Source organism: Aythya ferina (genome assembly GCF_964211825.1).
Source record: "Aythya ferina genome assembly, chromosome: 13".
Lineage (NCBI taxonomy): Eukaryota > Metazoa > Chordata > Aves > Anseriformes > Anatidae > Aythya > Aythya ferina.
In genome coordinates, this window is record NC_140311.1 from 14,958,615 (window position 1) to 14,981,494 (window position 22,880).

General features: G+C 57.1%; 1 protein-coding gene and 3 long non-coding RNA genes across 4 annotated transcripts in view; 1 reads left to right on the forward strand and 3 right to left on the reverse strand.

Moving 5' to 3' along the window:
• MID2 (midline 2) overlaps positions 1-763 on the reverse strand; it is a 67,013-nt gene extending 66,250 nt beyond the window's left edge. Inside the window, exon 1 of the mRNA XM_084534871.1 lies at positions 638-763. The gene's annotated coding sequence lies outside the window, so the exon portion shown is untranslated. The remainder of the gene's footprint in view (positions 1-637) is intronic.
• Positions 764-1,502: 739 nt separating this feature from the next.
• Positions 1,503-6,381, reverse strand: LOC311444077. Its single transcript, XR_014697641.1, has 2 exons — positions 5,225-6,381; positions 1,503-5,139 (listed from the first exon to the last, which is right to left on the reverse strand). It is a non-coding gene; the product is annotated as an uncharacterized lncRNA (long non-coding RNA).
• Positions 6,382-8,597: 2,216 nt separating this feature from the next.
• On the reverse strand, positions 8,598-14,900 carry LOC311444075. Its single transcript, XR_014697639.1, has 3 exons — positions 14,656-14,900; positions 11,811-11,927; positions 8,598-11,353 (listed from the first exon to the last, which is right to left on the reverse strand). It is a non-coding gene; the product is annotated as an uncharacterized lncRNA (long non-coding RNA).
• Position 14,901: 1 nt separating this feature from the next.
• LOC311444078 lies at positions 14,902-16,493 on the forward strand. Its single transcript, XR_014697642.1, has 2 exons — positions 14,902-15,348; positions 15,522-16,493. It is a non-coding gene; the product is annotated as an uncharacterized lncRNA (long non-coding RNA).
• The last annotated feature ends 6,387 nt before the right edge of the window (positions 16,494-22,880 follow it).

Genomic DNA, 22,880 nt, shown 5'->3' on the forward strand with positions numbered 1-22,880 from the left:
CTCCTCCTCCTCCTCGCTCCTTCCCCTTTTCCCAGCCGGTTTTCCAGGAACGGAAAAAAAAAACCTCGGGTCCGAGCCCACCCTGGTATTTTGCAGCCAGTTTTCCCCCCCTATTCACCGCGGGGGGGATAAAAAAGCCCAACGCTCCCCTTCCTGCGGAAGCCCCCGAAACCTCGGCGACCCCCGGGGGGGACCCCACTCGGGACGGGGCCCACGCACCCCCCCGCCTCTCGAGCTCGTGTAACTTCCACTGCAACTTTCTCCCCCCCCCCCCCCCCACCTCTCCAGAGCCCCGGCGGGGCGAGAGGCAGCGGGCTGCTGCCGGGGACTTCACGGGAACCCCCCGGGCTCGGAGAAAAGGAAAGGAAAAAAGCCCGGGTGGGGTGGGAGAGGGAGTGGTAGGACCCAGAGAGACCCCTCCACGCACACACGGAACCGAAAAGAGCCGGGATGGGCGCACGGAGCCGCCCCGGCGCCGGAGGGATCCGGCGGGGGGGCACGGAACGGAGGAGAAGCCGCCACCGGGGGCCCCCCCAGAACCTCGGGGCCCCCTCCCCAAAAGCCCGGCACCCCTCTCCCGGTGTGCCAAGCCCCCCCATGTCCCCGGTACTCCCTTCCCGGTGCCGCTCTGCCTTACCAGCGGGCTGCGGCAGCCTCCCCGCCGCTGCCCGGGCATCTTGGAGGCGGCGGCGGCGGCGGCGGCGCGGGGGAGACGGCGGCGGGCGGGCGGCAGCGGAGCGCGGGGAGGCGGCGCCGAGCTCCCGAGCCCTCCCCCGGCCGCCGCCGCCGCCGCTGCCCCTCCCCGCCCCGCCGCAGGTGAGGCGGCTCCGGGAGGCACCGAGCCCCGGTACCAAACCCCGCACCGAGCCCCGCACCGAGCCCCTTCCTCCCGTTACCGGCAGCTGGGAGCCCTGGGGGGACCCCGCTCTGCGCTCGGTTGCGCGCAGGGATGGGGCTGCGGGGGTTGGGGAGGGGCTGTACGGGGTGCTGGGGGGCTCCAGGAGGGGCTTGGGGGGCTGCAGGGGGCTCCTGGGGAGCTGCAGGGGGCTCCTGGGGGGCTGCGCTGCTGCGGGAGGGGTGCGGGTGCGGGTGCAAAGGGCAGGGAGAAAGGGGGACGCGGCGATGCGATGCGTTCCCGGGGATGTGCCGCACGGGTTGTCTGCGTTCAAAGGCTGCCCAGAGCACCTCTTTAAAATAAATAGGAGGGAAAAGGCCTCCTGGTGCTCCTGCACGTGGGGTAGGAGGGAGCTTTGGGCGTCAGAGCCATTTCGCCGCATATTTAGCCACGAATCCTCCATTCTCCACCCTTTGCTCCCACACGCACGGGCTGGGCCCATGCAGCCAGCCCTCAGCACACAGCACCCACCCGCTGGGCCATTCCCAGGGAGGTCACTGCCAGGCTCGCACCCCCTACACCCCGCCGAGCAGCTGCAAACCCTGCCTGCAGGAGGATCTGACAGCGGGGTGGGTAACGCGCACCGCTTATTCGGCGCTAAACCCAATCTCCGTTTTCCTGGCAGCAAAAACGCAGCCGGCACGGCCACGGCCAAGTCACGTAACTCACAGCTGCCCCGGGACCCATCCCTGTCGCATGAATCTGCGCGGAGAGCAAGCAGCCAGGCCAGAGCCCGACCCTCCTTTGCTGGGATGAGGAGAAATCAAACCCCGCTTTCCTGAGCTGAGGGCCACCAGCAGGTAGCCAGGGCCAGATTTAAGCTGTGCCCGCACCGAAGCAGCAAAGACAGCGGCACAGATGTGCAGCCCCCCGAGCAGGCACATCAGGCTGCGGGAGAAATGAGGCCACGAGCAACCAGCAGATGGCTGGAGACCACAGGAAAGCACCACTGCTGCTCTGCAGGTATCAGCCAGCGGGCCCCGCCAGACCGCAGCTCAGCGCCGGGAGTATTTATTTCTCGTTTTATTTATTTAAGCCCCCGATCAGTTTTCCTAAGAGCTCCCCGGGAGACGACAGCGCTGCTCCCAGCTCCATGCGCGCTGGGATCAGCCGGGCCCCTGGATGAAAGCTGGAGGTGTCAGAGGTGACCTTGGGCAAACAGCCGCCACCGCAGCCTTGTTGTGCATGTGCGTGTGTTCAAAACACAGGAGGGATGGGGTTCAAATGACACTTTAATTGAGCAAGCAGGGCAGCGGGAGGGTAGAGCTCTTTATGTTAATGCGCTAACCACTCCAGAGTGAGTCATGTTCATTAGGGGTGGGGAGATCATCTCCATCCGCCCACAGAGGTGTTTTGGAGAGGTGAAGGAGTACTCAACACCCTTTCCAGGAGGACCCATGCGTTTCGATCACGGGCTGGCTTGGTTTTTGCACCCTGCGTGCTGCTGGGACCAAGGGAATCACGACTGCACTGCCCAAGGCGTTAGCATCCATGTATTGCAAAGGGGGGATGAAGGTGGTTAAATTGTGTCGCATGCCCGGGGAGCCTAGTGCATAACTAACAGTTATAAAGCAGAACTCTCCTCCTAAAATCCATTCTCACAGTGGAAAGCATTGGGGGGGGGGGGAAAAAAATCATTTTAACTTCAGAATCCCTCTTCCAAAAAGCAGGCAGCTGTAGAGATGAGCAGGGATGGATGAATTCCCCTGGATTAATCTCTTCTCGTTTTCTTTTTATATTTTGATGACTTCATTTTTTCTAGGTTTCCCTAGCACCTCCTTTATCCAGAGACGTTCGGTTCCTCCTCCTTGCTACTGCACAGGGAGCTGTGGCTCCGGTTCGGGGACGGGAAGTGGATGCTTTGCACCACCTCATGTTGAACCTTGGAATTTCACAGCCTCATCCAAATTTCTGCTCGCTCCCATGCTGAGCAAACCACAGGCCTCACCGACTTGCCCCAGAACAGGCTCTTCTGGCTCCACATCCACTTGCCCAACGCCTCTTCAGGAACTGGTGACGGTGTTGGGTGCTTCATTAAGGCTTCATTGTTCAGCGTCCTCCTGCAGAAGCACCCGCAGCAGGGCTGAGCTGTCCCCACAGCACGCGAAACGCCACTGGAGAGCACGGCGTGCTGGTGAGCAGCCCCATCCTTCTGCCTCTCCTGCGAGCCCAGGAGGGGAAGTTCTCCCCTGGAGAGAGTTTGGAGACGTGGTTTGATAGGCAAGGACCGTCTCACCGGGTTTTAAGCCATCTTCTGAGCATCTCCAATTTTTGAGGGGCGCGTTTGTGTCCTCGCACCACCCCAGCGAGCTGCGGGGGAAGCGGTTCTGCTCCAAGGCAATGCAAACCTTTGCAAACACAGCCCTTGCCACGCAGCTCTGGGGAGAGCCCTCCTCTCTCCTGTCCAGGAAGGGCTCTGCAGGAGGAAGGTGAGGCGTTGCAGGGGAGAGCCCAGGCCGTTCTCACACCAAGAAGGCTGGACTCGTCCCCAGGTCTGCTTCCTTCTCCTCCTCCCCCGATTCAGCCACCCTCCCTCGCTCCCCCAAAGGATGGGACAAGGCACGTCAGACACCCATCCACTGGGAGCCAGCACGGGAGGAGACATGCAACTGGAGCTGGAAAGCCTGCAACAACACCTGCAAGCGCTGCTCCTTGTTTCTGAAGCTCCTGGGTGTCTCAAGACCCTCCCCTTGCAGCAAGAAGCCCCAGTCCTTCGCCATTCCCAGACGGGGCGGGTGCGTTGCACAACGCAGCCCAGCCAGGGTCGCCAGCAGAGCCCACGTGCTGCCCTCTGTGCTGCCAGAGGAACCTGAAGCAACACCTCCTCGTGGAATAGGTTTTTAAAGGCCCCAAGGGAACTGCAGCAGCTGGGACCCCCCCACACACACCAAAACAAAGCGCGAGTTCACAAGTTCCCCAGTCTGTATTTCTTGTTTCGCCACGCCTTCGCTTCCCCCACAGTGCCTCCAGGGTGAAACTACTCAGCTGGCTGAATGGGTTCAGCTCCACCGGCCTTCCACCAGGGTTTTTTTCCCCCTTTTAGTTGGTTTCTAAGCCTAGAAAATGGCTTGTGGAACCTACCCAGGGCTCATCGAGATACGGAGCTGGGTGCCCAAAAGGGCAGCCGCTGCTCAGCCCCTGCTGCTTGCACGTCACCACAACCACCCCCTGCTGCCCTTCCCAATCCTGCAGGGCTCCCTCGCCACCTGCCGTGCTGGGTTTTCACCCCTGCAGCCATTTCGAGTGCAACACTTCACCGGGGCTTAAGAAGAACCCAGCTGGTGAAACCCTCCTGTTGGAGAGCAAAGAGAATTATCGCATGGAAACCCTGATGAAGGGTCGCAGGGAAAGAAACGCCCAGGATCACGTCGTTAAAGAGCATCTCACTGTGCATATGCACGAGGGGACTTCATGTAGGGTGGAAAGCTTCGTTTCAAGTTGATTCTTGCAGCACTGGAAACGTGGCTTTGAAAACGGTGGTCAGACAAGCCCTGAGCCAACATTCACACTGAGCGAAGAGGTGGAGGAGGGAGCTGGGTCAGCACAGCCCTCTTGCCGTGGTGCAAAGCAGCTGTCAGGGCTCCTAGCTGCAGGGAGGAGTCATACGAGCTCTCCATCAGCATCCTGGCAGTGAAAAGATGCAAGTGACTGCCAGCTGCAGGGCATTTAAGGGCTGGTAATTAGCCACAACAGGAGATGAGCAGTTCTCAGGCCGGGAGCCCCTCTGTAGCCAGCCAGCAGGCTCCACACGGCGCCTCGAGCGAGGTTCTCTGCGGTGCCAGAGCCACCTGAGCCACAGCTGGTTTCACTGCTTAACCTCACCTCCTCTGTGCCAGTCCTTCGTGAACCTCTTGGCTGTGCTCACCGAGGACGAGTCCCCTGCCCTGAACCTGCAGATCCACCCCACGTGTGGTGTTAGCCTTGGTGCCCGAGCCGAATCTGCGCCATCCACCCGCCACAGACCACCAGCTCTGCGCCCAGGGAGATGTTGCATGAGCCAAAGCCAACGGATTCAGCAGGAAATAAAACCAGAGCAGGGCACGTGAGATGTTCCTGGCGTCGAGCACATTACGTTTGGTGGAGGGCTGACCAGCAAGGAGCAAACCAACGCAACCAAAATGCTGCCCACCAGCTTGGCTTCAGGCTGCAGGGATACCGACGGGTGCGTTACCTCCCAGGGCATGGAAGAGGGCTGAGGTTCTGCTGCTGCTGAGGTTTCCCTTTCCTCTGACACCCCCCTGAAGCTGCACAGGGAGGAAGACCCACTGGGACATGCACAAGCCTCAGTACAAGCAGCAAGGGAAGGGAAGGGAAGGGCACGTGCTGCACTTGCACTCCCCAGCTCCACGCCAAGCACAGCCTCAACTTCCACCGTGCGGTTCCTGCAGCACACGAAACTGTCTTTTAGGATGCTCCAGGGTAATCGCTACGCCTTGCAAAAGAGAAACTGGCTCGCAGCAGCCACAACAGCCCCACAAGACCTACCCTGACCCTATAATCCTGCAGGAAGCATTCCCACGCTTCCCAGTTCACCCTACACCCTCTGGGAGCAGCCCTTCCAGGTTCACTTGCATCTCCCACTAGTTTCAGCCTCACGGATCAGCAGGTAAAGCATACCCAGGAATTAAACAAAGTGCACATCCATTTAGCAAGACCAACGTCAGACTTATAATCAAAATAAAACCAGTAACCTCATCCCAGCCTGCTCAAAACCTACGTTTCCCCCCTCATCGGCACACAGCAGACCTCAAAGACCTCTCAACTTCCCCCAAACCAAGGGGGTGTTTCCCCAGCTTATATCCCCTCTCTGCCTGCAACAGGGCTCTGAGTCCTCCAGAAAGGTCCCCCTGGGCCTGCCTGCTGCTGTCTCAGGAGAACCATGTCACAGCAGCTCTTCTCCCGTTTTTTGGGGGCACTCCTGGGGTTTGCCCACTTTCGGGCAGGAGCAAGCGCAGCGTGTGCGGGGCCAGGAGCCGGGGCTGAGATTCGGCAGGGCCATGTCTGCACGGGGCTGCCCTGGTGCTGCCCACCCCAGGAGCTATGGAAGCACGGTGATACCCTTGTTATAGGTGGTCTGACCTTCTCCCAGCAGGGAGAAGACCACCAGAGGGATGGGAGGTAGCTGGTGGGTGCAGCTGGTGAGCGCGCCGAGGTGGAGGTCCCCTCTGCGCACCCAGGGGTGCCGCAAGCAGAAGGCCTGATCCTGGCAGGAGGAGCCCCCAGGTGTTGCCCGGCTCTGCCTGGGGTGGCAGCCCCCATCCAGCCTCCCCCAGGACCACCCACTCGGACGCACGCCCTGACCCAGCAGGTCTGACTGGGAGCACTGGTGCGGGGTGCTTGGGGAACTGGGTGGCCGTGCGCCGGCTTTTTAATTAAAGCGGTGCTGAATCTTAATGGGGAGCGAATACCTGGAGGAGGAGGAGGAGGGCTGTGACGCTGTGCATGGGTATGCACACATAAAGACCCTCTCATCCTGCTCCTTGGCAGAGCCAAGCAGTGACAGCGCCCAGCCGTCGGCTGCTCCGCGGGGAGCGAGTCCCGTGAGCAGCCCCATGGTGAGATGGTAGCTCTGGGCGAGCCGTACCCCGCTTCTGGGGGATCTGAGGAGTTCCCCAGTCACCGTGGCTGCTTTTCCATGCATCCTGCAGTACGAGAGACTCGTCAGGTACTCTAGAGTTGTTGCATTTATAGGTGATACAGGTAATGAACAAGCTGGAATAATTAATGATAACCACTGTGCTTATAAAGCCGATTTCATCTGCCTGTATTTTTTTTTTTTTTAAGGCACAGTTTGAGCGCATACTTCACCCTCTGGATCATAGGCGATAAGCAACACACTCCACATACATTTCAGGAAGCTTCGTTAGTATGCACTTTTGTGGAAACCTCAGAGGACCCATGGCTCCTACAACCGAGTTTGTGATTAGGATGCTTTGCCCCTATCCCACACCTCGTGTTTAACGCTGCCATCCCATTCTCCAGGCACTTGAAAGAAAAGATCTGATGAAAAAGAAGAGACGGGAGCTTGAAGAAGAGACAGGAGCTGCGGGCATGGTGAGGGTAAAGCAAAAGAGCATCCTGGACAAGAGCTGTAACTGCACGGAGAGGCTCAAAAGCAGGCACGAGGCTCCGAAACCCCAGCTGAAGCTGAGCTGACAGCCCACAAAAACCTGCGTGGGGAGCCGAAATGGGATGGGAACAGATTCTTTAATCTAGTACAGGTCTAACAGGAGGCAGGAGCTGGAAGTTTCACCCAGAAATTCAGATGAGCAACGCAGCGCACACTGCTAATTACGAGGGTGATTAACTATTCAAACAATTAACCGAGGGATGGTGTGGAATCTGTCATCAGGGGGTTGAAAGCCGGCCAGGTCACTCTCCTGCAGGATCTTTTCCAGCTCCGCAGGACCCAACGCAGAACTGAGCCGGGCGACGGAGCACCCAGGGAAGGGCTGATGGGCCATTGAGCCAACAGGGCAAAACAAAAATATTTTCCATTTGGCTGGAGATAAAAGGTGAAAACGTCACACCTAAGACCTCTGAAGCGTTGCTGCTGAGGTGGTTTATCTCCTTCTTCTCCTGAGAGGCTCCTGCTAGGCTAAACGGGGTGCAGCTCTTCAGGGATCCGTGTCTCCAGCTGGCACCACACTCCAGTTTCCAGCCTTCCCAGGAGGAACGTGAAGAGGCTGTATGTTTTTAAAGAGAAAAAGGAGCTGAGTTCAGGTAGCACCCTGCCTTGGTGCTCCCTGGGGGCAGCAGCACATCAGGACGGAGGGGCGAGGCTGCCCCCAGCCCTTGCCAGAGTCCCGTGATTTTTAGGAGCCAGTGACCCTTCCCTAAGCGTCCCCGTTGTTCCTTGCAGGCTGTGGAGCTGCTCTGCTGCTCACGAGCCCCGCCACCTGAAAAGTTGCTCCCACTCTCATGCAGCTCGTTATTGTAATTGCACCTCGCTGGGAGAAGCTACGTGCTCCGTAACGGGCACATCCATTTTAATGGATTCTGCTTCGCTGCTGAGAATAAACAGCCACAAATCACGGTCTACAAGGACCTTTACAGGGCCCTTCTGCTCCAGGTATATTTTTTCACTTTGTCAATGAACGAGCACTTCTAAATACCCGTCAGCCCGCCAAGATTTACCGTGCGGAAAGCACGCGGCTGAACAGAGGGAGGGAGAAAAATCTTTATTTTCAATTTATTTTCTTATTGGCAAAAACGCTCCCTCGCCACACGGTCTAACAGCTCCCCACAGCAGGCCGTACCTGGATGTGGCCCTTGCGGATGCTGCAGTGCCTTGAGCTTGCTCAGCTCCGCGGGCAGGACCCCGCTGCAGAGGGTCCGAGCCTCAGCCCCGTGCTGAGGACAGCGGGGACAGGGCAGAGGGACCACCCAAACCCTTTCCTGCACCCAACGTGCGTGCAGGGTGCAGCACCGGCCTCCACCTCCTCCCTCCGTGCTGCTGCTGGGCTCTGCGTGACCAGCAAACCTCTCCGTGCCGCTGCTGCTCCCTGCCCCGGGATCAGCTCCACCTGGGCTCCTACCCCGTGCTCCTGCTATCTTGGGGTGGCATCGGGCGATGCCAAGCCCTTCCCTGCCCTGTAGCAGCAGCGGGGCTGGGAACCAGCCCCGTCCCTCCCTGCTCCCGGCTGGAGGTGCAGGGCTCCCCGCACGCCCAGCCTGCTCCGGCAGCATCGCTGCCGCCTGAGTCACCCGCGTGCGAGACCGACCGAGGGCAGCCCGTCCACCACCGCCGTCCCCCTGGGTTTGGTGTGCTTGCCTTGGTTGCGTTTTGCGTTTTTTTAATATTCGCCAAATAACTTCTGCAGATAATTATGGGTTTCTTGCTCGCTTATTAGCGCCGGGCTGTAATTATTTGGGATCCAGATGATTTGGCGCATTTACCATGTGGTGGTGAGTAGGTCAGAGGAGTGCAAGGCTCACAATTAGGATTTTGAAGTGTATTTTCCGGGGAAATTCTGAAATATGTCCTTTAAAAAGGTGCAAGAGCTTTGCTCTGTGTTTTCCAGGTATGCGAGATGATCCAGGCGATGCTCCCCACGTGCAGAAAGGGGAGAAAGATGCCGTGATGCTGGTTCTGGCCTTTTGGCAACAATTGCAAGAGGAGCAGTTTGCCTTTGCAGCTCCCTCCCCACGGACATCACCCTCCCCACGCCCTGGCCAGCACTTGCCCAAGCCTCAATGCCACTCCATGTCCCCTGTATTGGGCTTCACTGCCTGCTCTTGCACGTGCTGGCAGAAGAGGGACTTTCTCTCCCCCTGTACCTGCAGAACCAGCGCAGCCTTTGAAGCGCTGCCTTATCTTCCTTTTCTGCGCCCTGTGGGGAGGCGGGCGTCCCACGCATCCCAGACCAAAGGTTGTTTGGGGGGGATGGATAGCCCGCTGCAGCGTGGGGCGAGCTCGGCTTTGCTCCAGCACATCCCAGACCCAGAAACCGGCCTCACCCTGCAGCCCACAGGGAGTTTCGCTGCCTGGAAGCCACACGCACCACCTTCCCTCTCGACACCTGGAGCCGGTTGCGCATGGGGGAGATGCGGGGCTTTGGGAGCCCCCAGCGGCTCCACAAGTGGCCGTGGCTCTGTTCTGCCTTAACTGAGCACAGCTCTCGCTGCGTGCTCCCGAAGGGCTTATGAATCTCCAGGAATGATGCAGAGCAGCCCACACATCCCGCTGTGGGAGGTGACTTCGGTGTCTCCGCCAGTGCTCACTGCCCTGCAGCAGCAACATCCTCCTCCCCTCTGGCACAGGATGCTCTGCAGCCGCCTGCCTAGGAGGCACCACATCAATTGCTCTGCATCTCTGTTTCCTTTCACTTGTGTAGGTGCTCAGCAAGGAGATTTGGCCTATTTGGCCACCTTGGGCAGTTAAAATGCTCTGGCCAAAATTTGCAGCATGCTGGAGGGCACCTGTGGGATGCCCCCAAGGAAACCCAGCACGTGAGCAATGCTGCAAGAACACTGCAAGACCAGCTGCTGGCAGCAAGAACCTCCACTTTAGGGCACTTTTTGAGAACAGAGTGAAGAACCACTGCTGAGAGCTCATTGTAATCACCTGTGTGCCCAGAAATACCTGGGAAGGGGGTGTCCTTCCCCATGGTGCCCGAGCTACCCAAGGGACACAGGTCCTGGTTGTCATTTGCTGGCCCCATGGCCAGGACCTGCTGCATCCCAAATAAAACCACAGCCCTGTGCATCTCTGTGCAAGAGAGGAGCCTGCACCCAGAGCAGTGAGGCTGGCCCAGCTCTGCCCCACCACCATCTGTGGGAGCTTCGTTACCAACTTAAAGGAGAGCAAAGTGAGGCCAACACCGAAAGCACTTGAGCACTCCATCCATAAAAGGCTTCGGGCTCCTTCAGGGTGAAATCTGAGCTGGAGTCATTAATAATCATCAGCACTTTCCATGCCAATTATGTGCAGCCCGTGGCTTCCTGGCACACTGCAGCGGGGCTGGCAGCCCGGCGTGCTGGCGCCTGCTAGAAGCACTCCCTGATGCAGGGTGCAGCTTCCAGTTTTTCACTGAAAATCCCCATTTGCAAGCAGGCGCAACCTTGGAGGGGGAATCGCTCTTCTGCCCGCGCTTCAGGGTGCCGGAGCATCCTGCTTTCAGCTTTTCAGCCAAATTTCTGATTTTAGGCACATCCTAACCAGCCACAGTGGATGCACACACGCTCGCACCTCCAGCTGCCTGGACCTGGTGGGTAGTGCCCCAAATTAGCCAACACACGGTTTTGCTCCTTACTTCCAGCACTCAAACTCACCGTCCGGAGCCGAGCGTGCTGGGAGCGGTTTGAACCTCGAGCCAGACGGCCAGACGCCAGAGGGCAACGTGATCGTGCAGGCTATTAATGACAGACCGTGAGCACTAATTAATTTGTTCGTGTGTGCAGTGAGTGCCTCTGGAGCTCAGCTGCATGCCCGTAGCGCTGTGAGCTGCTCCTCTGGGATGCACTGACACGAGGTCTGTCCCCGTAACAGTGCCCTAAGGCACAGGAGGCTCCAGGCTGATTTTCTTCAAGTTTCATAGTTTTTAGTTGCCTTTTAAGCAAAACCCATGAAATATAAGCCCAACTGCAATTTGGAGAGGCGTCACTGCCCATCGTGCACCCCCCGTGCTGGCTGTGCAGGAGATCCGCAGGAAGGGAAAGGCACGAGCTGGAGTGGGGCAGATGCCTTCACCCCGACTCCTGCATACCAAGACCCCACCACCTTGAGCACTGCACATCGGAAACACCACCACAGCTGAGTTTTGACCACGAACGAGATAAAAATAGTTTACCCGTCTCAACGAAGAGCTGGTGAGAAGGAAGGACAGAAGAGCCAGGAAGCATCTGCAGGGGTCAAGTCCTGTCCGTGCCCCGCTGTCCCCTTGCAGAGTGGCTGCCAGCCCCTCGGTGTCCCAGTGCTGGGGTGTCTGAGCGGGCAGTGCCATCAAGGAGACAAACCTGTCAAGAGATGAAGCAGGAGGGCTGCCAGCTTGCTTGCCTCCTCAGGGAATCCTCCATTAGCAGCTCTGAGCGACCAGTGTCATTTATGCTTTTGCCCCATCGATTTTTCCCTCTTTTGGAAAGAGCTAAGGTGTTCCCAGGCTGGAATCCCTGCCCAGATCTCCTTCCCACTCCTCAGTTTTAAGTCTTATCTCGACAAGTTCCTCCCTGCTTTATACATGGAGCCTAGTCTCATTTTGATTTTTCAAATTGTATTTATGGTTTCCTAATTAGGGGAAGAGTCATTGCAGAGATGGAAAAACAGATCCAGAGCAGGGGAAGCTGGTGTCCCGGGGGTGCGCACAGTGGGAGAATTCATTAGACATGTAGACATGAGTGCCTGGAGTGAAATCCTCCTTACCGCCCCCCTTCCCCCCCCAAACCAGGCACTCGAACTTAACAAAATTATCCTTACTGTTCTGGATCTGCAAATCATCAGATTTGGGATTAATTGGAGGAGCTTCTTGTCTGCAGTGCTGGTGCCCAGAGCCCGTCCCCAGATGGTCTGCGCCAGTCCAGTCCGATCAGGTGCCTGCACGCAGATAAATGCCAAGCCCTTTTCAGGCTAGATAGAAGGGGAAGAAAAAAATAAGATGCAACACTGGGAATAAACCTTTGCTTGGGCTGAGATTTTGAGGAGCAACTCGAGGGCAGGAAGATTTAATTTCTGCTGTGAGGTCTGCAAAATTTGGCAGTGAGGACGAGGGACACGTCTGTGTGAGCAGTGGGCAGGGAGCTGCTGCTCCTGACCGCCCTCCGGTTTTATTCCTTGTCCTCGTGCAAGCCCATTTAGGTCTGCAGTACCAGGAAGGATAAATAGAAGCACTTATTGGTTTTATTGGCACTGGGCATCACTGCATAAAGCTGCACTGCATCTTCTCTCCATCCAGGGCTCCAGGAAAGCTCTCAAAAATGCCTGTGTGCTGCTGGAGCCGTATTTCTTCAGGGACTGGGAGGTCTCAGGAGGAGACGTGCACAGCGGCTGGGAACTGTAGCACAGGCTTGGGGCTGGGCTCTGCTTCCAGAGACAGCAAGGAGACAGCTCTGCTGGCATTGGTGACACCCAGGGTCACCTTTTCCCTTAAAACCACAGGGCACCCAAGGGCTCAGGAGCAGATGAGCGCGTGGAGAACCCCCCCAAAAAGGCTCCCGTGCTGATTGTTTCCATCTTCCTGGCTGCAAGTGCAGGAAAGCAGACTTTCCCCTCTGTCCCTGTGGGTACAAGCAGACGCACAGTGAGCTGCACGATGTGGGCTGCTTCCCCAATCCTGCTCGGGGCTGCACGTGACTGAGCGGGTAAGCACGGCAGGGTGATCTACAGCAGGAGGTTTGGGTGCTGCCAGGTGACTTCCAGCAAATCACACTGCCTGCAAACACTTCAGTTCCCCTGCTGTAAAACAAGCACAATAACATTTAGGTACCTTGTAAAACTCCTCATCCACGGGGAAGGAAGTGCGAGGCAGCAGCACTTCCCCAGCCCCTCGTTAATGGCTGGATATATTTCTCCTTTACAACACGCGTTCGCCCGCACTCTTCGCTTGGATTCCCAAAAGACACCTTACAAACATTAACTCCGGCCCTCGTTTACTTCTCTTTCAGATACGAAAGCCCCAAAACGTTTCCAGAGCATTCTGTATCGCACAGTATTTTTGCTTAATGCTCGTCATCTGAAGGGTGGGGGCAAGCAGGGCTTTTGGGACCCGCAGCACTGGGCGATGCTGTCTGCAAAAGGCACGCTGGCAGCAGGACTGGCTGCGTGGGGCTGAATCCCCTCTGGATCCCCAGGACTGGCATGGTTCAGGAGGAAAATACAACATAAGGAGGATTGTTTCATTTCTCCTGAGCTGCTGGCATACCTGCTCGGTGTTTCCCAGGCAGGATAGGGGTCCCCAGCCTGGCACAAACCCCCTCCCTGCTCCCAGCACCGTCCCAGGGTGCTGCAATGGAGCCTCCTGGAAGCAGCATCATTAACCCGCTTACCACTGCAGCCATCAACCAAGCCCCAAGGCAAACGACTCCACCGTGGCCACGCAGGGTTTATGCTCGCCCTAGTCTAGCTCTATATTGTGCAACGGAGATGGAGCTTTTCCAGCAGCCCCAGCTTCTCCTGGGTGCTAAAACCGTGCCTTTGAACACCAGCATCTCCAGGACGGGCAAGACCACTCCCCAGCCCTCCCCTAAGCCCTGCTCTGACTCGTACCCTGGCGGTGCCCCATGGGACCTGCCCCATTCTTGCTCAGGACAGAGCCTGGCTCGTGCCAGCAGTGCCCAGGGCAGGATGCAGCTCACTGCCTCCGCTCACACTTTCTGCCCACGGGCTGCCAGCCCTTGCCTGAGCAATGTGGTAGGTTTACCACATTCAGGTCTGCGTCTGGCTCAGTTTCCTGCATGGACCTTGGACCTGTGTTGTCTTTTCAGTGGGCCTCTCCTATGCTCATAGTAGCTTTGTCTCCGCTCCTGTCTCCTGGATGGAATTTGGATCCAGGCCATTGGCTGCGTCTTGATTTTTTTGCAGCTGGTCCCATGTCCCGCTGCCCCTCGGTAGACCTGGACCGGGTTCATCACCTCGCCTTGTCTCTGGCTGCTGACAGTCCCCATCCTGTTCCCTATGTCCCTAACCAGGCACCATTTGGCTGAGCGCTGCTGGTGCTGGTATGAGTCCTGCTGGGGATTTGGGAGCTGCTCGGCCTTTTTGGGTTAGAAGCAGCCTTATTTGGGGGCACGGTGTAGAAGAGAGGCATCTGGGGGGTCCAACCCCCCACTGACACATGCCTGGAGTCTGGCCCCATATCCCCCCAGTGGACCACGGAGCTGCTACCTAGGGACCATCCCCGCAGAGACAGGAAGGAGGAGGAGCAGAAAGGGAGCTGAGCGAGAGCGAAAGGGAGACACCAGCATCTGCTGCTCGTTCTGGGAGCCTGTGCCAGCAGCAGAGGCTTGGCGGTGGTCTCGCTCCCCAGTGGAGCTGCAGGCTCTGCACGGGGCAAGGAGCAGGGCTGGCACGTGTCTGCACGGCTGCTGCTCACCGATTTCGATGCCAGGGAGATGATTGAAAACCCAAAGGTTTTCAATCTGTCAGGTTTATCAGCCCCAGTCTCTTCCTCGGCCCTGACCTCCAGCTCTTCCTGGTAAATTAATCCCCCAGGAGAGGACAGAGCTTCCTGAGGTCTTCTGCTCTGTGTCCCAGCAGGATGGAGCCCAGGAGGTGCTTGTGCCCAGCGCCCTGCTTGCCCCTGTTCCTCCACCTCCACCGCACACACCTGGATCTCGCTCCCTTTGCCAGCTCCTTTCAGTGCTGGATGCTGAAGCCTCCAGGACGCCGTGGTCTCCTTCATTCAGTTGATGCTCCCGGTTGCACAAAACAGCCCGAGGGCTCAGCAGGCTCATACCAGCCCCTGGAGATGCAGCTGGCCCTGGCCTTGCACAGCAAACCCTCTGAAGCAGGGGAGAGAGCTGGGTGGGATCAGCAGAGGCTGATCAGGAAGGCAGAAGCACGGCAAGCCAGCACAGCTGCCCCACCAGCTGGGTGATGAGAGTTGATTCATTTCATTTTATTATCCCTGCTGTGGCCTCAGCTGAGGCTTCCCCTCGCTTCTCACACATGCTACAGGCTCCTGGGCTTGGAGCAGCCCATGCAGCATCTGGCTCGGTGAGCAGGGGGCTGCGCTCTCCTCTGGCCCTGCTCTGTTTGTGTCCTGCCCCAGATCTCCCCATTCCCCATCAGGGATCACCCGTGGCTACGCAGCTCCTGCAGGATGAGCTCCTGCAGGCTTTCTGCATGGCCCCCGGGTCTTTTGGGTTCAAATATCCTCGCTGGAAAATCGCCAGTTTGAAAAAAAGGCCAAGCCCGTCTGCAGGAAAAGGTTGATTTCAACTTGTTTCAGAAGAAAAAAAAAATGATGACAAGTTCTAAATGGCTCTAAATCACCGTGGAATGCTTCAGACAGACAAATGTAGGTGGTTCAGGCTGAGTTCTTCCTGGACAATCAGTGATGGGGAAAGCTCATGAAGCTTTCCACCCTGCTTCAAGAGAGAAAAATGCTTGAGGGAAGGTTGCTGCAGAGGAGGAATGGTGACTCCTGTCCAGGGCTGCTCCCAGACTAACCTCGTGCTCCCCTCATGGCAGGGCAGCCCCCGAGAGCAGCATCAGCATGGCATGGGTGATGGATCCAATGGATCCCCTTTTACCTACCATCCCTGCACCAGGCTGGTGCAGCCCAGAGATAAAGCCCCTTAACGCCAGAGGTGAGCACCAGGTGTGGGGGTTTCTGCCCTGTGTGGGACAGGGGAAGTGGCATTTCTGCTCAAGCAAAGCCTTTCCTTTGAGCAGCACTGCCTGGCCAGTGCAGCAGGGGATGGGACGTGGAGCAGGTCCCGCAGCCAGCACTGAGCAGTGTGCTCTTAAAAAGGTTCCCATAGGGCCAGGAGAGGACAGAGCGAAAAATGGAGCCATCAAAGCAGGAAATGCCAAGCCCACCGAGCCCTCAACCTTTTCACTCTAGATTAATGTGATGGTGCCCTCGAGGGATGGGCATCCCAGCTCAGCCTGCTGCAGTTACACTCTGTGGGTCTGCGGTCATCAGCCTTCAGCTGCACCTCTGCACAGCTTTACCAAAACGGTGCCCCCCCAGAGGTCCAGGAGGGGCTGGGCTGGGACATTCCCCTGCTTTCCAATGGTGCACAGCTCTGAGAGACACTGAACCCTCGCAAAAGTCTCCTTCCTGGGCCATTTCCTCCCACACGGGTGACAGGACTGACGTAGGTCCCCGCTGGGCTGGTGCGCACCCAGGTTTCTCCTGGAGATGCTGATGACCATGGCAAACTGCCACCACACAAGGTTCTGTCACCTCCAGGTTGCTGAAAACCTCGCTGTTGGGAAGCACCTCGTGGTGGCCGAGAGGACGGATCTCCCAGGAGAAGGCCCTGCAGACCTCTCTGCCCCAGGACACAGAGCAGAGCTCCCCAAAGCCCCGGCGCCCTGAGCCTGCATGGTCGGGATCAGTCATCCCTGGTGGTGGAAGGAAACCTGGGAGAGCACTGTTGTAACACGCCCTTGGGCTGTGGGTGGGGATGGGGAGACTTTCACAAATTCTTTGCACTTCCCAAATTACTGTTGGCCTGGGTTCCCCCCTTTCCCTGGCCCGTGTTTCACGCCCTGCGTGCTCGCTCTTTGCTGCCCAGGGAGCAATTACGTTTCCCACACTCCTGGGTGGGGATGCGAGGCAGTGCCCAAGCTTTAATAAGAACCTGGAGCACCAAAGCGGGAGCTGCTCCTGCCTACAAGCGCCTGCCAGACGGGCTCCGCCAGCCTTGGCATGTTCTGCACGTGGCAGGAGGATCAGAGACCTCCGTGCTCCGGGTCCACGTTGCCAGCTCCAGGGCCTGAGGAAAACCCCCAAGCAAGCTTGTTTGGGCACCGGGGGGAAAACCCAGGATGGACCCCTGAAACATCACTCCTGGCGGCAGTGGGGATTGGCACAGCCTTTCCAGTCTTGCAACAGCCCTTCTGGTGCCACCCCGTGTGATGTGGCCCCACGATGGTCTGCTAGGTCTGGGGACAAGAGGCAGCAAGCTGGGAGCCTCTGCACCAAGGAGGCAGGAGGATGGGTCAGGGCAGGTGGCTCCTGGTGGCACAGGACAGGTGGCACCTGTGGCTGTGGTGGCTGCGTCGCTGTGGAGCTTCACAACCTGGAACCGGCGTGTGCTGAAGCCATTTTGTCCCCGCGCATCTTTATTTCTGGGCTGTCTGTATCTGGGGGCGGCGAGTGAGCTGGGTTTCTAATGAATGTGAAATTCTCCCTCTTGCTGCAGCACTTTGCCAGGGACCATGTTATTTCATGTATCTAGGTCAAGCGTATTCCTCCTTTTGTAGCGTGTCGCAGGGGACGCTGCCCTTCCCTGCCATCCAGACACGCTCGGGGTTTTGTCATCTCTTTCCAGGGTGATTGCCAACGCTGGCTATGGAGAGTTTGCTTCCCAAAGCAGGCTCCTCTTCACTCTCACATTGGGAGTTTCGTGCAGCGTTCTTGGGCTCAAACCTTCGAGCTGAAGGCAGGAGCAAGGCAAAAGAGAGGCCAAAGGCGCCCAGGAGCAGCCCGCCATGGTGGGCTCTCTTCTCGAGGCCACCCTGCTGCAGAACCAACAGGTCTCAGTCCGTCCCCATCCTCTCTGGCAGCCCTGAACTTGTTGTTTGTCACAAGGAGGAGACCGACAGCTTTCCTAGCCCCTCTGCTGGCTGCTGGTAAGCCTCTCCCAGCACAGCTTGTTTGCAGAAACGAGGGGAGGTTTGGAGTGCAATAACCTTCCTCATCAACATGCTGTTCCTCTCGCCTGCTCATGTGGCTTGTTATGGGGAAGCTAAAAATAGAGCGGTGAGCTGGCTTTCGTTTCACACGGAGAAATTAAAAGAAAATGTTGGGTTGCGCTTTCATGGAGAAGCGTTCCCAAATGTTCTTGTTTCTGTGTCACAAACTATAAATAGCGGCTGGTCTTCAGAAGGGACCATCCGGGAAGATGTCTGGGGCAGGTGGCGTGGGCCTGAGCCCTGCTGGCGCAGATGGCTGCTTCTGGCCACCTTGCCACCAGTGCTCGTGAGCTGCTGTTGCTGCTGGGACAGGCTCAGCCTCAGCTGCAGCGCCTTTCGTGGTGAGATCTCTTCACAGCAAAATAGGAGAGGTGCTGGGACCTGGCGCTGCCCATCCGTGAGCTTTGGGAGGTGAAGACAGCTGCTACCGACAGCAGCTGTGCTACCAACGAGGAGCAAGAAAACAACAGCTCCCGGGTAGATGTGCCCTGCTTTCCCTGCTTGCTAGCTCATTCCCTTCATGGGGTGTGAAAATATCTGTAAAAGCAGGTTTTCCCACCTCAAGCCATGGCAGCTTGTCACTGGGGGCACCCAGCCACCTCAGCCGCTTGTCGCACACCTTGCCCTTTTGGTGACACCTCCGTGCATCCAATGGGTTCGAGAAAACCCTGGTGGAAAGCTCTGCTGCTGATTTTCCTTTGGCTGTCGCTGATGGGAAGGGCGGTGCAGACCCCGCAAGGCGTGACGGACCGAGCCCCCGCCGTGCGGCCAGCACAAAGGCGAAGGGTTTGCAAAACGCCCGCCAGCAGAAGTGCTGATATAGCAAGACCATGCTTTCCCTGAATAGTTGAGAATAATGACCAAATTGCTCCAAATCAAAGCTGGCAATTTGCAAACAGAATTGCCGTCTGAATTCCTCACATGAGTCACTGGCCCGGACTAGCTTGCCGGGTGCCAATCCTCTTATTGCACCAGAATCAAAGGCAGTTCAGGGAAAACTTTCTCCTTTCAAAGGCCGGTGTGAAGATGCTACAGATGCCTCCTGTTCACTTTCCACAGCACACTCCTACGCTTGTCTCAATTGCTCATCCCTATTGAGACCGGGAGCACCTCTCCCACTCCTGCAGGCACCGGGTCTCCCACCTGAAGCTTGTTCTCACCACCGCCGACTGCCTTGGTGCACGGCTTCATCTCACGTGGAGCTTCATCTCATGTGCTGACACCCTCCAGGTGCTGCTGCTCACCCCAAACGTCGGGATCCCAACATGTCCTGCCCTCAAGGAACTTCGTGGCTGACGTGAGAGCTGTGCCGTGCCGAGCGGGGAGGTGCTTTAGGGCTCACGTGCCTCGTTAGGAAACGACGGGCAAGAAGTTCTTGGTGATAAGGCACTTCCAAGAGCAGCCCGAGTCCTCAGCCAGGAGTGTGGGTGGGCATGGATTTGGCTTGCTCTAATTGCCTTCTCACCCTGCCGGCCCCCAGCACCGAGACGTTTGCTCTTTAATGAGGAGAATTCATTAAAGCATTAAAGTGGGTTCAGCAGCTAATTGCTGGGGAGAGCGCGATGAGTAAGGGGAGGCTCTTTCATCCTTGGGTAGAGGAGCAGTGCTTTGAAACTTCTTCCCCTTAATGAGGGGCACCCAGAGCAGCGTGCTTTGGGCTCTGCAGCCATGCTGGGGATGTCAGGGCGAGCCTCCATCCTTCCCCAGGATGCCCATGCAGTGATGGGATGGGTGCCAGGGTACAGCTCCGTGGTGGCTTCGACACGTCCAGGTGTTCACTTGGTGGCCGTGGCGCACCCATGGCCTGGAGAGCTGCCTCCAGGGGACCTGGTGAGCCCAGATTCCTGGGCACAGGGACAGCATCTGCCAGCCACAGGTGACTGCGAGCAGGAGGCACAAAAGCCACAAGCAAGAGGCACAAAAACCTCCATGCAAGTCCGCAGCATGCTTGCAGCACATCTGATGCTCCTGGGAAGCACGAGACCTACTCCACATACCGCTGCACATGGCCCGCACGTCGCAGCGCTTGATGCTTGGAGAACCCGAGGGCATCTGAGTCTTCAGACAATGCCCCAGGGCACCTTTGTCTGCACAGGTGCTCCTCGAACCTGTTCTCTAGGGCCTGCAGTGTGGCGATGTCCTGGCCGCCAGCCATTTGCTCCAGGGCTTCGTTGCTCTTGCATCACGCAGGTTTTCGTAACGCCTGACCTGAATCCCAGGCCTCCCATTCCGAGTCCCACGGCCCTAACGAGGAGTGCTGCTGCCTCCTGGATGCATCTGAAGCCATCTCTTTTATCCCCGAGGTCACCAGGAGGGTGTGCTCGCCAGGAGGGTGAATTTTAGCAAAAGCTTGGCACCAAGCAGGTGCCACCCAACCACCCCTGCACACCAAAACCGTGCTGGTGACTCCCAGCACCAGTCCCCCGGCACTGAGCCCGCAGCAGCACAGAGGTGTCGTTGGTTTTGGTGCTTGCACAACCACGTCGGGATAGTTTGGGCTCTGTGAGTACCCTCAGCTAAGGGCACCTGCTGGAAGCTTTGCTGGGCCCATGAGATGTCACCACCTGGATTTTCTCTCTCCACACACCGGCTGGCATGCCAACGGGGACCAGCAGGCTGGGGAGGGACAATGTCAGCTTCTCAGCAGCTGTGCTGAGCTCTCCCTGCTGGGCAGCACCCATTGCTTCCATGCTCCTATTTTTACTTCTCCCATTGTGATCCAGCACCAGATGTGGCTGTTCCGCTGCTGGCTCCGGAGCAGCCCTGCCCTTCGTCTTGGTTCCTATCTGCTGACTTCTGCTTTACGTGCCCAACGATCCCCGCTGAGCTCTGCCAAAGCTTTTCAGTCCACAGCAAACTCTGGGCCTGAATCAGCTGTCCCCGATGTTCCCACCCTGCGTGCTCGAGGCAACTTTTATTTGGAAGATGCCCCTGGAAGTGTGCTGGGGATCAGGCTGGGCCCTTGTGTTCTCCCATATCAGTAAGCTCCGCAGGATGCTCCGTGACACATGTTATTGATGTGACAGAGCTGGTCAATGCAGCCGCCACACAAGTGCACGAATTTATAAGTTGAAAAGCCTCAGGGGAGTTAAAAAAAAAAAAGAACTTAGTACAAAATTATCCCTTAACATCTCCCTCCAGCCCCGAAGTCTCCCAGCAGCTCTGCTTTGCGCTGTGAACTAATAGCCTGGTGTTTTTCATCCTACAGCTGAAACAGTTTGGAGTCGGAGCATCATCAAAAAAGTGTCTGAAATAATTATGTCTGGGTCCGGCTCATCATCCCCTCTGCCGTTGCTCGGTTATGAAACATTTTCTGTTCCAGCCGCCTGCTCTGCTCCACCAGCGAGCGCGGAGCTGGGCTTCGTGGGCTGCGTCCTGGGGAAGCAGCAGCTTAGCCAGGCTCGGGTGTCTGGCCGTGGCCAGGCCTCTTCTGAGTCACGCCAGAGATCACCCCGAGGTCGTCTAGGATCTCGTCCCAACTCTGCGAAAAAATCCTTGTGGGATCTGGCCACCCCGCCAACACCTCCAGCACAAGGGAAACATTTCGCTTTGGCGATCTCGTTGGCTAAACTTTGCAATCACGCTTCACCGAACGTGCGGCTGGGGCCGGGGGCCTTCTGCCTGTCTCGTGCCCCTGCCCCGAGGCTTCTGCCACTTCCAGGCACCGGCGAGCCCAGGGGACGCAGCCCGACTTGGGGCTGGTCAATGCAGACCAAGCGTTAACCAGACCTCATTAACCAGACCCCGTCCAAGATTTCCAACGGCCAGGAGAAACCTCTGGTGGCGTTTATTAAGACCTCTCCAGCAATTAACCCCCCCCCCCCCTGCTTTTATTATTACTTTTTTTCACAGTTTATGTAGTCACTCCGTGAAAGTGGCAGAGGAGAGAAAAACAGGAAGAGAAGTTCCCAGCTTTTCCTTTTTTTTTTTTTTTTTTTTTTTTCCCCAAATTTTACCAATTCTGGGCACATGGCCAAAAAGTAATAAAAATCTGTTATGTTTAGAAACATATAAATAACAGCAGCTTGGTGTTGCAAGAGCTACAAATAAAGCGAGTTGGAAGTTCTTGGCTTTATTAACATCTGAAGGGGATAACGGGAGTTTTACGGTGTCTAATTGAATTAAACACAGTGCATTCCAATTTGGGGATATAAAATTTGCAATCATGAGGTATAATTAAATACCTTTCTGGCACTCCCGTTGTTTCTTTCTCTACAGGCTAAAAAAAAAAATAAAAAAATGCAAAAAAGCAGGTGTTTTGTTTTGTGTTTTTGTGTGTGTTTTTGTTTTGCTTTCTCCTGTCGCTGCAAGATGGGAATTCCTGCCCATCGCTAAACGGGTGCAGCACGGGACAGGGCTGGTCGTGCCTCCGTGATGTGCAGCATCGCTGGGGTACACAAAGAAAAGGGTTCCCCAACCTGGCACCACTTGCCTGCTTTCCTGGTGCGGAGCTGCATTCAGCTCGGTGAAGTCCTGGAGCACACCGAGCCTGCGTTCCCCCTCTGCTGCTGATTGGGAAAGGATCAGGCTTTTAATTGCGTCGAGTCTTTAATCGCACTGGAAATATCCCGTGGGGGATGAGAAGGAGTGGGGGGTGTCCTCCCACAGCGGGTCGGTCCTGAAGGTTGCAAAGGTCTCACCGGGGGCTCTGAGTGCTCGGAAGGAGGCAGGTCTTTAGGGACAAAGGTAAAACCCTAATGCTAATGGCACGGTGCGCTGCGGGACTTGTAAGGAGATGTGCAGGATGGGACCGAGCCAGAGCTCGCTGAAGCTGGGGCTGTAAACACAGCAGGGGAGGAGGTGAAAGGGGTTATTTGAGTTGTTATTTGAAAGCAACTCTGGCACAAAAGCAAACGAGGCTGACCTTCGTGCTGCGTCTGATGGGGAGGCCGGAGGCTCGCAGGAAACCAGGAGCAGAGATCAGGGCTGCACCTGGGCTGATGTGTATATCCTCTGGGAGCACAGCGTGGTTTTGGGGAGGACAAGGGGCTGTGGTGCCCTGCGTTGCTTTTCCCACCACTGCAACCACCACCAGCGGTGAGCAGGGGGGCTGAGGGGCACGTCGGGGGCTGCGTCTCCTCTCCTCTCCTTCCACTGTCGGTGGTGCTGCTCCCAAACCTGCAAATGTACCAGGCTTCAACGCGAAGGGCTCTGAGTCTGAAAGGAAGCCAGCACGTAAAG